The 13,745-nt window shown below is 36.0% G+C and overlaps 1 protein-coding gene across 2 annotated transcripts in view; it reads left to right on the forward strand.

The window, feature by feature from the left end:
• LOC150105457 (mitogen-activated protein kinase kinase kinase 20-like) overlaps nucleotides 1-13,745 on the forward strand; it is a 346,847-nt gene that overhangs the window by 296,533 nt on the left and 36,569 nt on the right. The window lies entirely within an intron of this gene.

Raw genomic sequence — 13,745 nt, forward strand, 5'->3', positions numbered from 1 at the left:
TGGATATGATAGGGATGGTAATAGTGTAGATCAAAAGTTATGACCAATTGCCTTGGCGAGAGACAAAAAGGCATGGCTGCCATTTGGATAGGCTGAAAGCTTCCTGCTTTTTGCCCATTTAAATTCTGTTTTAGAAGCATTGATAATTTTCTTGCATCTGTTTCAGGTATGGGTATTGAAGGAGGATAGGGTTCTTGATTTGAGCCAGTTGTGGTATGCCTGATTTTTCATTTGTACAACCTTGGCACATCTTTTGGAGAACCAGGGTTTGGATAGGGGACAGCAGTTCAGGAAGTGTGGGGATGCAACCATGGGAATGAAGCATAGTAGTCTCAGAGACTGTCCCAATTTTTAGACTCACCCAGTTTATAGGTGCAACTCAATAGAGCAATAGGTCTGTAACTTTTTGCCTCCTGGGGAAGTTTTCCAAGTTTAAGAATAGCAACTATTTTTGACTTCTTAAACTGGCTGGGTGGTCGTGCAGTCAATGATATATCAGAGAAGAATTCAGAAAGCCATTTTTTAGTGTCATACCAATTTCTAGTAACACTGGTCAATGTTGACTGTGTGGGAGGTTAGAAAGTACATATTGTCTTGCTGGTAATGGTTGCCCTTCTGCATATAATGAAACAAATCATTAGTCTGGATTAGCTCCATTTGCCATGCTGCTGATTTAAAGGTATTTCTGTCCTTAGCATCAAATACAAGGTGTATGTTATTTATTTTCCCATTGAACGAGGGCAGTACCATAGTCATTGTTATCACGGTACTTCCATTCTTCATGATGACTATTAAAATTGCCAGTCCATATTGTTGGATGTTGATAAGTGGTATCACATCTATAGACCATGATGCTAAAGGAGTTTTATAGACATTGACTATTGTTATGTTGTGAATTTTCACTCACAAGATGGGTATTGTTATCATATCTCGTTATTAGGACAAAAGCATTTTCTATGTCATCCTTAATATATGTTGCAATGCCATAATTCTGGTTGTATGTAACACCAATCAAGTTGTAACCAATTATTTTTCCTCTTCTGTTAAGGTCATCTTTGTTATCAGCATGTGTTTCTTGAAGAAGCACAACATCACAAAAGGACAAAATTATGTCTGATGGACTGCACTTGAATGGGTTGAGTTAGATGTTTGGAGAACATGTTTCATGCCAATGAAGATTACTTTAGTGATACATTTGGTGCATATGTTTGGACTGGAAGATCAGAAACAATAATCCAACCATGGGAATGGGAGTTTTTAGAAGTGCAAACCAAAGAAACGAGAGAAATTAAGGGAAAAGCAATCAAACATGTGTCTAGTCATTCCTGGGATAAATTAGTGAATTCAGGAATGATTGTGAGCAAATAGCCTCTAGGATAGATGACAGGAATGATTGTGAATAGCTGGGTACAGTTCCCCAGGTTTTGAATCTGAATGGGCAGGTAATAACCTTATATAGGAATAACAGTGGGTCCAAGAGGATGTTGAAATGCATGTACATGAATGCCTGAAGTATCCAAAATAAAGGACGGGAGTTTTTGGCATTGGTCAGCTTGACTTGACCAAAAATGATTGGCTCAGTGTGATCTGGTTGTCAGAGAATGATATAATTACAAGGATAGAATGTAATGGATATTATATTTTCAGAGAAAATAGAGTAGGAGGAGAAGTATTATTAATGATAGCTGAAGTACTTCAACCAACAAAAATGGGAAGTTAAAGAAGATTGTAGATCTGAGGAAAATGGTTCATTGGAGGCTTTCTGGTGTGAGAAAAAATCCAACAGGACAGAATAAAAATTGTTGTTTGCTACTATAGACATGGGGGTTCAGAATAAGATATGAACGATTTCCATCGGCAGTTTAGCACAATGAGCGTAGGCCAAGTAATTATCACGGGACACTTCAACTATGGGGGTTAAGGTAAGAACTAATTGTTTTGGTTGGCACAAATGATTTAAGAACGAAAAGTATTCTATAAGGATCTCAATTGTGAACTGTATGTGCTTGTGTTGTTTGTTCACATACAGTTCACAATTGAGATTGAAAAGCAGAATACACTTCCGTTTCTAGTCACATATCTTCCTTTGGCAGTTTTTCCTTCACTGTTTACCAGAAACCGACACATGCTGGCCAATATATACACATAAACTCCTACCACCACCCAACACAAAAACTAGGGGTCATTAATACTCTAAAAAAAAACAGGGCTTTGAAGATTTGCTCCAATGAACAAGCACTTAAAGATGAATTTAAAATTATCAGTAATACTTTCCTAAAAAATGGTTACAGCCAAAACACTATCAACAAAATTTTCTACATGACCTCACTGAAAAAAACAAAGATAAACTAGACTACAATAAAACTATAACCATTCCATACCTTAAAGGGACATCAGATAAATTAAATGGAATACTATAGAAATACAACCTTAAAACCACCTTTAAACCTCCTGCAAAATTAAAAAGCTTACTCAACTCATCCAAAGACCCACTCCCTCTGCTGGCCGACCACAGAGTATACCATATTTATTGCACCTGTAATCTACCATATATAGGGGAAACAGGATGCACAATTTCTATTATACAAAAGGAACATAAACAACACATATATATATAATAGCTATGGTGAAGCTGGCCTTTCTGATCATGCCCTGAATACTTTACATAGAATTGACTAGAAAAGCACCAGTTGTTTACATCACAGCAAAACGTGGTATGAACATAAATTTAAGGAAGCCTGTGAGATTCCTATCAACCACCTTAATCTTAACAATAATGATTGTCTAAAAATCCCAAGCATATAGAAGGCACATATTCTACCCATGGAACCTTTCTCCCTAAGTTAACTATAAACAGGACTGTAGATAATCCAGAATCTTAAATCAAATATTACAATTGAGATTGTTAAATTACATGTTAAATTAGGACATCATTGTTACTGTAAGAAATCTATTCTAGAATGTTTCTCTGATGTATCTTAAATAGAATATAGCTTTGATGTAGTTTTTAATTAATTAATTTTTTAATTTTGTTTGTATTTTATATTTAATTTATATATATATATATATAGTATATTTTCACTAGAGGTCATGCCAGTAGAATAACCATTGATCAAATCATTGTCTCTTTAGCATACTGTGTTAAATGTAACTCAGCTTGTCCTTGTATATTTGTGTATTATTCCAGATGATAACCTTAATATGAAGGTCAAAACCTCAGGAAATTAAAATAGTTATTTATAATGCGGTTGTAAAGTTCATAATTTCTAAAATGAATTGTGTGTGTGTGTGTGTGTGTGTGTGTGTGTGTGTGTGTGTGTGTGTGTGTGTGTGTGTGTGATGTTCTCTATGAGGATAGATTGAGGGTATATAGATGGCAGAAGTTGAGTGATAGGAGAAAAAATTGGGGTATGATAGAAACATTTGAGTTGCTTAAAGGATTTTATAGAAGTGATGCAGGAGAAATGTTTCAGCACTTGGCTGGAGAGGTAAGAACAAGGTCCTATCCCTGGAAGTTGAATAAAGGTGTGGTTAGTAGGGATGTGAGGACTAGATTTTTTTGCTGGGAGAGTTGTGAATGAATGTAATGGGTGGCCAAAGGAGTCAGTTGTGAGTGCTTTGTCTGTTAATGGGTTCAATGAAAGGTATGATATATTATGTGAATAGTTTGGGTCACTTGTGATGAGTCTTCGTACTTCATGGAGGTGCCTGTGCAATAATAATAATAATACATATTGGAGGCACCTGGGAGATTAGAAATGAATTTAATTTGTGAAAATCTGTGAAATTTAATCTGTGAAAAGTCTAGTAGTGAGCAGTAGATGGTGTTGGTGTAGAGGATGATGATGATCATGGTAGTTGCAGTTCGCTATAGTTGGATTGAGTGGTGAAGATGGAAAGTTGTAGATTAGGTGCCCTCCCTCGATGAGCCTTTGGAATCCTTGGAGATGTAATAATAATAATAATAATTACCCAAAACAACACATGATGGAGGGGACTAGGGATTCAAGAATGTTGAATCTGGTAATAGCATCAGATTTATCCATAACCAATGTAGACACTTGCCTCCAATTGGGGAGAATAACCATGTAGGCTTGACCTGGGAGGTTACTCAATGTGTGAAATTTTCAGTCGAGGAAGGGTTTATGTGGAACTACAAAGCTGGTGATTTTTACAAGCTTAACAGGCAACTTAGAGCATTGCCATGGCATAAGAAGCTACATCGAATGAATGTCATTAGTGCATTGGAAGCAGTCAAGGATTGTTTGAGCAAGGCAATATCAGATTGCATACCCAGGGTAAGAAGGATAAACCAAGTAGTGATTAAGCTGATGAGTAGTAATATAAAGCATGAGCTGGAAAAATATAATGCTTTGTGGAAGGAATATAAACAAAAAAGCAATCATCATGTAAATCCAAAAGAGTTTTTTCACTATATAGCAAGTAAGAGAAAGAATAATTATGGAAAGATAACTTTACTCAGTGCAGAAGAAATAGTTCAGTTACGTAGTGATCACTTTGCAAGGGTATGTCTGGGAGGTGACTTTGCAGTTACTGATGTGAGAATTGAGGTAGATGAACTGGAGGTGCTTAATGTATTGAAAAATATCAATGTGAATACTGCAGTAGGTCTGGGCAGTATGTCAGATAGTGTACTATGAGAATGTGCAAGTGAACTGGCAGTGCCTCTGACGAAGGTGTTTAATTTAAATCTCAGATCTGGCAAAGTTCTAAGGGAGTGGAAAGCAGATAAGATAGTTCTATTCATAAAGGTGGCTCCAAAACAGAAGTAGCAAATTACAGACAAATTAGTATCTCTGGAGGTTAAAATATTGGAAAATTGGTTAAAAGTAAAATTCAGGAATGGCTAGATATAAATATGATACTTTATAGTGGGCAGTATGGCTTTGTAAAAGTGAGGTCCTGTCTAAGTAATTTATTCACATTTTATAATCAAGTTACAGCAGAATTGGACAATGGAAATGGCTACAGAATGATTCTGCTGGACTTTGCAAAAGCATGTGACGGAATACTGTGTGGAAAATTCTTATATAAGTTGATGGGAATGGATATGAGAATAGTGGCATGGATAAGGAGGTGGCTGATAGACATCAGAGGGTGGTGTATGGTGGAGTGGAATCAAGGTGAATGAGGGTGACAATCTACAGAAGATCTGAGTAGGGAATATTCAGTTGATTGCTCATGGTGCAAAACTAGGGAGGGCAACAGTTGATAAAGGTGATATAGATATCTTGCAGGATGATTTAAATAAATTGGCAGTGTGGGCAAAGGACAATGGTGTCAATTTAATGCTGTAAGCTATAAGGTCACTTTAGGATGAAAGGATTACGTACTATGATACTAGATTACAGGAAATCGATGATACTAGGGGTCTTTTGGTGATGGTGGATAGAAATTTGAAATTGTTTGCATAAGTTTTCAAAGTAGCTCAGAGGATTACTTGGATGTTGAAGAACACATTGACAAGTAAAGATAGAGAGTTTGTTATCTCTCTTTATAAGGCTATGATTCAACCACATGATGACTACTATATTTGGTTACCTGTTTTTGGTACCTGCGTATATTTGGTCATCTGACTGCAGTGCATAGATTTGGTCACCTTGGTTTCTTGGAGATAAGGGAGATTCAGAGATGAGTGACGAAGCTCGTGAGAGGTCTGGGAATGTTGTAAGTGAAGGTAGATTGAAGGTGTGTAGGTTGCAGAGTTTGGCTAACAATCAGAGGCGAAACAACTTGATAGAAACTTAAGTTACTAAAGGGATTCTGTAAGATTAACACAAAAGGATTTTCAATACATGAGGATGGGGAGAAAATAAGTGTCATACTTAGTAGTTGTCTAAGAGTGTGATTAGTAAGGGTGCAGACTAGATTATTTATTGGGAGAGTGGTGAATGATTGGAATTAATTATCAGGAGTGATTCTGCTCCTCAACAGTGAATAAATTTAAGATGAATAATAGGTATTGTGTTAATGGATAGTGTGGATCTCTCTCTCAATGAATCTTTTGACTCAATGGAGTACCCGTATAAATAAAGACAACACTATAATCATATAATGTAAATTGTGTGTTATTATTAATTGGGCATATCTAGTTTTGAGTTATCATGGCATTATTGACAATACCTATAATACCTCTGTTAGAACACTCACAACTGTCCTTGCAAACTCAATCCCTTGTTCACCAATCTGCAAGCAAAGAAATCTAGTTTTTAGGCTTTTTTTAACTGTTATACAACCACTAGATGTGATCCAACCTTCCATAGCTCAGTAGATGTAGACGAAGCCTTTTGATTGGAAAGATCTGGGTTCTTGTTAATAATTGAGGAATCATTATCTGGTCTCTTTTGACTAAAGGTAAGTTAGCTGGTCTCATACGGAGGTAGAGGGTTTTTTACCCGGAAACTCGGGTTTTTCGTTCCTCAGAACAGGCAAACCAGTCCCGTGAACACACACACACAGATCTACAGTCATAAAATACTTAATCCCGTATTAGGAAGGCTCACCTCGTCCTGTGGGATGGGGGACGAAGAGGGAACCCCCCATACAAAATAAATAAATAGATGTGACCCTTTCCCCCCCCCCCTCTTCTTCCATCTAGTTATGTATCAAAAATATTTTTAGCATATACTCTAGAAAACTCCCTTGATTAACTTGTGTTTCTATAATATCACTATTTTTCTGCCTATCTACTAAACTATACCACAAACCTTCAGTTTGCTCCTCATAGGGAACAATTCACATACTACTCACCATCTTGATCACTCATCTGATTCCTCTCTACCACTTTCTCATCCCTAAGAAACTCAAACAACTAAATCTTTGCCCAGCAGTCAAAATGCAGCTGCATCAGAGCCTTATGAAGAGATAACTTTTTTATATCTACTTGTCGTTGAGTTTTATTTGCAATATTCCCTCTGAACTCAGTGCTGTGTGCACACCATTTCTCCCAAATTTCTACCTTTCAGTCTAGTTCCATTATTGTTACAATACACAACTGGCTATCTTTTCATCCAAAAGTGTATAACCTTACTCTGTTGTCGCATTGAACAACCATTATCCTTTGCTCATACTGTCAATCTCTTTATATCATTCTGCAGGATCCCTATATCACCTTATTAACTGTTTTACATCATCAAAAAAACCGGATATTACTGCTCAGATTATACCCTCTATCATTAATGTACAAATTAAATTATAAGAGTCCATGTATAGAGCCCTATGGCACATCAGTGGTTATCCTCTTTCTCTTGAATTCTGTTCAATTTCTAGTCACCAGCTTCCTATCCATTTCCATTTGCTCCAAATGGAGATCATCATCATCAAATTCCTGCCATGTACCCTCAAGGGGTGTACAGGATATGATAGTACTACATGAAAAAAATTCCATCATTACTAACTTCCTATCTACAATTTTCCTCCAAATCAGTCTGTTACTTGTCAAGACTCCAACATTATCAGATCTTATATTTCTATCGTCTAAGACACTTTGTACCGTATCAATCCACCTATATCTTGGTCTTCCTCTGGGTCGTTTTGCTGCCAACCTGGCAGAGAACACTTGTTTTGCTAATCTTTCTTCTCCCATTCTGTTTAAGTGACTATACCACCTGAGATTAGCTCTGCTAACGCATTCCTGGATGTTGACAATGTCAAGTTCTTTCCTAATATCCTCATTTTTAATATGATATTGCCATTGATGCCATCTGTTCACGCCTCTTATCTTTCTCAGGACTCTCATATCTGCGGTCTCTAGTCTTTGGTCAAGTGTTTTACTTCTGACCCAGCTCTCAGATCCATAAGTTAAAACTGGTTTATGGAGATGAATATTCAAATATCTTTGCAAAGTTCACCACTCTTATGGTCTAGTCATTTCCTTTATTGTTCCATTTATAATAATGTGACATTTGAGAAGCTGTCACTTTATTATAACAAAAAAAAAAAGTGAACAAACTACCATGGCAAGACTAACCCTTCCTAAAACTACTGCATCTCTTAGAATGTCATATTTATATCCATCCATTCCTAAATTTTTCATGTAACTTAACTTTTTTTCAGTATATTAGTGACTATTCCTGATATACTGATCACTCTGTAATTCCCACCTCTGTCTTGGAGCCTTTTATACAACAGAACTATTTCACCCTCTATCCACTTCCTTTGAAAATTTGCCAGAGCTGAGACTAACGGCTTGGTCAGATGTCACATTCTTAGAGCATATAAGTTGATATCCCATCCAGTCTAATTAGCTGTATTCACATATTTCATGATATCTTGAGCACATCCCACTTAACAGTAGAATTATTCATAATTTTCTTTCATATGCTCAGCTAATTTCCTCTCATAATTTGATTTGGCCTTCTTTACCATGGCTTTACACTGCTCACACAGTACAAAGCATGGATTTTATATTCTCTTCACTTTTTTTTGCATCTCCATAAAGATGCTACTTATCAGTTTATCCTCCTCATACAAGGTTAGGAGGATAGTGATTTATCTTACTCATTCTTAGAGTGTCTGATTCTTCTTCCCTTAAACACTCCTTGACCATTTCCCATGAAAATGAGAAATGGTCAATATCATTTCCTTGCAGGTTATTTTGTTACGGCACTGCTTCATGCTGCCTCCTAAGTTTGTCATAATCACTGTTTTCAAATATACTCTCTAATTCCACGTGGATCCTTTTGTAACTGAAAATTCAACATGCTTTCCCACACTTCCCCATATAAAAACTACATGATTACTCTTACCAGTTAGATGTGGCATGGCTAACTTGATTATGGACACATCTTTTAATGCTTTCACCATATCCAGCACTCTAAAACTCTAGATCCTCTCCATCACATGCTGTTTCAGGTAATTATCTCTTTGTGATGATATAAATTCCATTCCATTTCATTCATTCATCCTGTTATATATCCTTTTACATTTCCATTATGTGTCCTAATAGTTGAAGATTTTCATAATTATTACTTGGCCTGCACTTTGTTTTCCTAATCTCCTGATGCATGATATCTACATTTTTCTTTTCACCTCTTTGGCTGTAGCAGGAACTGACTGTATACTTTGGCTGTTGCCCTTTATCTCAAACCAAATAGCCTTATATGTGCTGCATCCTATATCCTGACTTCCTGTTGAACTTCTACTTTTGTTGGTTTTAGTTCTGTTATCAGTAGTACCCCTTCCTCCCTCCTTTCATCATATTCTTTCTATTCTCCTTGAAAATATAATACTCCATATTTTCCTGTCTCTCATCCATCAACATAGTCTTGCTGGTCAAATAAATGTACACCAAAAACTCCTTATCCTTATTCCTGTTGCATCTGACATTTGGATACATGAATTTCAGTATCTCCTTAAATCTACATCTACCCTTCCATCTTGTAAATCCATCCTATTCGGATTCAAAACTGACCTGAAGAACTACATTCAGCATTCCTTGATGTTTCTTATATTCATTCATCTCAAGGATATCAGCACATGCAATCATCTGCCCCGCTTCCCTAATAATCTACTTTCCCTGGTTTTGCACAGGGAAAGTAGAACTGTTAAACAACACTTTCTCCAGACATGTAACTCCAAAAACCATTTCCACAGTTCTGCCCAACACCAGAAAGTGCAATCTATCAGTCATAAATGAGCCCATTTATCTATCAAATTCATTCCATACATCTACAAACTGTATACCATTCCACCTTTGCAACTTATTGGAATCATTTACAATCACGGTCCTTCTCAGTTTACTCCTCTTACACTAGGTGTGGCAACAGTCTTTAATCTCTTGCTCTTCTCTTTTGCTTCTTCATTAACATATATTCATACTTGCATATCATTCATACATATCTTCTCTGATTTACTTGTCACTTTTGAAATCATTTGAATTTTCAAAAACAGTAATTTCTTTCATTCCTTTTTGTGTGTGTTAACAATGTCATTAATCTTTGTACTCAGAAAACATCACATTCTCATCAAGCACATCTCTGATCATTGAATCACAATATAATAATATTATTGTTATTATCATCATCAACAGACCTCCATAGAGTCAAGAGAGTCATTTTAGTAAGTGGCACTCTCTCATGCACTGCTCATCATATCTTTGACTTAAATGTATTCACTGTCTCTGTACTCACCACACTCTGAAGCAATGTCTTCCAATAATCAACCACTCTCCATGCAAAAAATCTTTTCCTACCTCCCCCTCCCCTTGCTCACACTTACCTTATACAGCTTCAAGGGATGATCTCAATAACCAATAACCCACCACTCTCCATACAAAAAAATCTTCTCCTACTTCCCCCCCTTGCTCACATTTACCTTATACAGCTTCAAGGGATGATCTCTTGTTCTCTCCCTGTCTCCAGATAGTTTTTGAAAAATCTCATTCATGTCAATCTGGTAATTACCCCTTACCAACTTATATGTCTTGATCATGTTTCCCCTCTTCCTTCTATCCACTAGGCTCTGTAATTTGCATCCTCTCAAACTGTCCTCAGATTGAGAGGATGCAAATTATTCCATATTGCATTCTGTCAAATTGCAAAGACCAGAAACCAACTTAGTCAATTGTCTCTGGACCTTCTCCAACATCTCATCATCCTTTCGAAAACCTGATAACCAAATCTGTGCACAGTAATCCATATGTGGCCTGATCAAAGTCTTTGATCAACACATCCTTATTTCTACATGGCAATGTTCTCTGCATCATTCTCATAATCAGCTGTTGTCCTCATAATTTTAGCAAAATGTCTATGAAATTTCAAGTCCCTATCCACCCCAACCCCCAAATCCTTCATCTCTTCCTCCTCCAAAATATCCCCACCAATCCTATACTCTGCATCCAATGTTTGCTTGCCATATTTTAAAACCTTGCACTATGCAACATTAAACTGATATTTCCACACACTTGCCATTCAGACAGTCTGTTTAGATCCCCTTTCAAAGCTATAACATCTGCTCTACTTTGTAGTATTCTCTCCTCTTTTCCTCCTCCCCTCTCTCTCTCTCTCTCTCTCTCTCTCTCTCTCTCTTCTCTGCTATACCACATACTAAATGCTTCTCCAGTCATTAAGTTCCCAGTTTTGTCCTGTGAAGAACTTCTCATAAGTGCACTTATGCAGAGCTTATATTGCTTATACTTAAGGTGTAAATTAATGTTATGGATTAAAGAATATGCAGGAAGGTATTTTTATATAAAAGCTGTAAAGCAAAAGTGCATACTATCACCTCTGTTATTCATTATCCATCAGAGTATGAAGGAAAGTGGCATTAATTCTTATTAATCCTAATAATGGACATGTTAAATTCAGTTCTTTCATATTACACTAAATAAATCCACTATGTCTCTTCATGATTATTTACCTAAATTGAATAATAACTATTGCAAATTTGATATGAAAATCATTAATAAAAAAACAAAACAAAACTTTGAATATAGGCAGGAATGTGGAAAACATCAGCTCTGTTGTCAATGAAGAATCCTACAGAACCCATTAATCATTCCAGTTATTGCATATGGATGATTTTGTCTTTTTATTGATGATACATTTTATCATCAATAAAAAGACAGGCAAAGAATTGCAGGAAAAATACTCAGATGAAGACAAATATCCAGGCGAATTGAAGTTCATCAGAAGACCAAAATATAAGATTTTTTAATATTGAAGTCCTGACAAATAACAGACTAACCGGGAGGAAATTTGTTCTTATTAAGTTAGCATTAACGTAAAACTTAAGATTATAGAACAAGTAATAACACATTTCTGAAGATAAGTAATATCTGGAATTGATAATAAGCAAAGATGGTATAGTGTAAAGATATTTGAATAAATATATATTGTATTGAATAAAAGAGAAATTAACCAAAGCACAAAACTAACAGTTTATAACAATATACAAGCAAGTTTTATTTACCCTATGGATATGTAAGTTTAAGTTCAAAATAAAACAATTCATTAAGGACTGGAGGTTGTAAATACTGTATATGATTTCTCAGGAAAAATTAATGGAGTTGATTAAATTGACATCAATGGGAAAATCATGTTAAAAATATTAGAAAGTAACTTGTCACTTGCATTCAAGGATATGTGAGCATAGCTAAGTAAAGTTGATATTGGTTACTTAAACAGAATGGAAGAAGAAAGATAAACAACAAATGTATGATGTAAGGATGTCAAAAAAATGAAAATATATTTCATGCTGTTAGCAGCATCTTATAAGAGCTAAAATACAAGATCTTACAATATCAGAAACTTGACAAATTTCAGATCAGTTTGAAAGAGAATTTTTTGATAGTAAGTTCGTAATTAATTATACAGTCATCCTTCGACTTAAGTCTGTTTGAGTTACATCCGCTCAAAGATAAGTCCGTGATCCCATAAGGGAATAAATAACATTTTCGACTATACTTTCGAACAAGACGCAAGTGAGCATAAAGTAAAAAGGTTTCTGTTTAGCAACAATGCATCATCATGCGTAGTGGCAAAAGCACATTTAGTGGCAACCTCCCTCAGCAGTTGGCAAGTGTCTTCAACAGTTCCTCTGTTGATTTTGTATTTGAGAAATAGATTATTTGTGTATTTATCATTAAATATTTCACAATATTTTGTGCAACATGACCTTACATACCCAATCAAAAAACCTAGTGAACAATCACTGAAAAAGAGGCGAGCAATTGACTTTGAAATGAAGTTGCAAGTTATAAAGCAAAGTGAAGCGGGTAAGCCTGTCAGTGTGATCACACATGAATTCGGATGGTCTAATTCTACAGTGATAACCATTTTGAAAAATAAGGATAACATCTTAGAGGCTGTGAAAGGATCTGCTTCCATTAAATCAACAATAGTGATGAAGCAACGACAAGGTACTATCTGTGATATGGAAAAGCTACTTTCATCATGAATAGAGGACCTGAACCAAAAGTGCATACCCCCTTAGCACTATGACCATAACCACTAAGGCACTAAGTCTCTTTGACATGTTGAAGGAGAAAGCAGGGCCTGATTACAACTACGAATTCAATGCTCCTTCCGGTTGGTTCATAAGATTCAAGCAGAGTTTTGTGCTAATGTGAAAATGCATGATTATTCTGCAGTGCTGATGAGAAGGCTGCCAAGGAATTTGTGGAGAAATTGGATACAATTATTACAGAGAAAAATTATTTGCCACAGCAAATATTTAATGTAGATGAGACCTCCTTTTTGGGAAAAAATGCCCAAGCGGACATTCATCCACAAAAAGCTAAACTCTATGCCTAGTTTCAAAGCTCTTTTAAAGACCGCATTATGATTCTGTTAGTGGGTAATGTGGCTGGATATAAACTGAAACTATTTGTGATATGGGCGCAGTAAGAATTCATGAGTCTTAAAAAACATTTGGAAGCGTACTCTTCCAGTTCATTATCGGAGCAATTAGAAGTCGTGGATGACTCAAAAATTGTTCGAGGATGCCTTAATCAACTGTTATGTGAATGAAATTAAAAGCTACTGTGTGAAAAAAAATGTAGAATTTAAAATTTTATTAATTCTAGATAATGCTCCAGGTCATCCACCTTACATCGGTGATCTTCACCCCAAGATCATGTTTCTCCCTCCAAATACTACTTCATTGATCCAATTGATGGATCAGGGAGTTCTTGCAGTTTAAGGCTTATTATCTAGGGAGAACTCTTTCACCAGCCATTTCTGCCACTGAAGGATATGATCAGACTCTCATGCAATTCTGGAAAG

Source organism: Typopeltis vanoorti, chromosome 6, assembly GCF_054136105.1.
Source record: "Typopeltis vanoorti isolate ZY-2024b chromosome 6, IOZ_Tvanoo_1.0, whole genome shotgun sequence".
In the NCBI taxonomy this organism is placed as follows: Eukaryota; Metazoa; Arthropoda; class Arachnida; order Uropygi; family Thelyphonidae; genus Typopeltis; species Typopeltis vanoorti.